Source organism: Dromiciops gliroides, chromosome 4 (genome assembly GCF_019393635.1).
Source record: "Dromiciops gliroides isolate mDroGli1 chromosome 4, mDroGli1.pri, whole genome shotgun sequence".
Taxonomy (NCBI): Eukaryota; Metazoa; Chordata; class Mammalia; order Microbiotheria; family Microbiotheriidae; genus Dromiciops; species Dromiciops gliroides.
The window spans coordinates 58,547,416-58,549,868 of record NC_057864.1 but is presented as its reverse complement, the minus strand read 5'-3'; positions in this window follow the sequence as shown (position 1 = coordinate 58,549,868).

Below are 2,453 nucleotides of genomic sequence, written 5' to 3'. Positions count from 1 at the left end.
CTAGAGACCTTTCATTATCTCTTTAAAGAATGTCCATTATTTACAAGGACTAGTCCCAAACTCCCATTTCCACTGCAGTCAGCATAGTGAATTCCAAATGCTGATCCCTGAACTCCAGTCTATTAGAAAGAACTTGAGACCTGGAACCAGAGGATCTGAGTTCTTGAGTCACAGAACCATGGGAATCGAAATTCGGAATAAACCTCATCAGCTATGATGACCCCCATGCGAAAGGAACTCCCACTATAACATGCCTAACAAGTTATTTTCCAGCCTCTGCTTGAAACCTGGGGAGGGGGAGCCCACCATGTCTCTAGGTGGTTCAATTCCCTCTTGAACAGTTCAAGCATTTCCATTTACTACCTCTGTGATCTTAGGAAAGTTGCTTTTGTAATTCAAACTTCAGTTTCCTTCTCTGTAAAATGATGATTAGCTTGCCACTTATAGACTATGTGACCTTGGTTAATTTACTTAATCTTTCTGATTCTCAGCTTCCTTACATGTAAAATGAAGATAATAATAATAATCTCCCTATTTATCTCACAGGGTAGCAAGCTACAGTAAAGAGGTGTTGTGGTATACTAGGAATGGCATGGGACCCAGAGGGGGTCCAAATCGTGACTCAGACACTTGCTAGCTGTGTGACTGTGGGAAACTCAATGAATCCCTCTTGATCTATTTCTTCAATTGAAAAATGGGGGTAATAATACTAATCCCAATGTCATGTTGATTAAATACAGATCTGATCATGTGATTCCTCTACTCAACTACTCAACTCCAGTGACTTCCTATTACCCCTAGAATAAAATACAAAGCCTTTGGTTTGGGTTTTCAAGCCCCACATGATCTGGCCCCACCTACCTTCTGACCTCACTGGATATTACTCTTCCTCCCCACTGTGCAATCCAGGCAAGCACGTCCTTCATCTCACAACATTCTGTTTCTATGACTAGGCACCGGTCATTTTTCATGTCTGTGGTGTACTATCTCCTTACCTTCTTCTAATAGTCTCTTCCTTCAAGAGACAACTCAGTCACCACCTTCTACATGAAACTTTACTTGATTCCTCTATTACGGCCTTCCCTTCCAAACTACCTTGTACTTTCACCAGATGCTGTGAGCAAGTCACCGAGAGCCCCCAAATCAACTGAGGCTAGAGGAGTGCTAATGTAGACTGCTAATGTTCAGTGCCTTCAGTCTAAGAGCTTCCCCTTGATCAAGTGGAGAACTGAGCAAAACCAGTTACAGAATGTCTACACCTCCTCCATCTCTGAATAACTTCCCTAACATGCCATCGTGATTCTCTTAGAAGCATCTTCCCTAGCATCCTTTGCATGCAGAGTGTGAACCAACCAAATAAGCTTACTGGGTCTGAGCATGTACCGGATCTCAATGACAGATTGCTTCATTAATTGATATAACCTACCTGACAGGGTTCTTTTAAGGGAAGCATCTTTATAAGCCTAAAACTGCTCGGCAGGTGTGAATCGTTATCATTCTGTTCACAGAGTTGTCAGGATCAAATGAGATAATGGAGGAAAATGCTTTGTAAGATGTAGAGCTCTTATAACTATAGGATTTCATTATGCTTAAGGATCAACTCAGATTCTTCCTCTTACTTCATGAAGCCTTTGTGATGGAGGCCCTTCCCCCCTAACATTTTCTCATGGTGGGTAGGGTGCTATGCTTGGGATCAGGAAGTCCCGAGTACTAGTTGTATGAACCTGAGCAAGTCACTTACCTCATGGTTAAGTTAGTTAAGTGATTAGTTTCTTAGTCTAAGTTTGAGCCTTAGTTTCTTCATCTATAAAATGGGAATAATGCATGCAAAGCCTTAGCAAACCTTAAAACATTATGTAAATAGAAGTTTTTATTATTATTATTTCTCCTGGTAGTGTCACCATCAGAAAATCACTCTTTAATGTAAGGGCAAAATTTAATATGAGGAAAGTTAATTGGGCAGCTCGCCGTAATATTGGAGTAAGGAAGGAGATTAACAGCCTCTTTCAGAAAAAAACACCAGGGTTTATTGATGGGAACAAATTTTAAAACACAAGTAAGGTTAATAAAAATAGGGACTTTTTTCTTTAAAAGGAATAGGAGGGGCAGCTAGGTGGTGCAGTGGATAAAGTACTGGCCCTAGATTCTAGCTGTGTGACCCTGGGCAAGTCACTTATACGACCTGCAATCACACCACCACCTGGGCTCAGTCCCATCTCTCTCCCTCTCTCATGCCAGAATGGAGAATCTCTTCCCTTCTCCTTCCCAGAAAACCCCCTCCCAACAGGAAACCCCCGGGCCTTCTGAACAGAGCCCCAAGCTAATTGGCTGGCAGCCCTGATTTACAGAATTAACAGGCAGCTGTAGAACTGTCAGCCTCCCCAGCTTCCACATGCTAAAGGTCACCTGACTACCCTCACCAGGCTTCTAGTTATGGTAATTTTGCCAGGCCC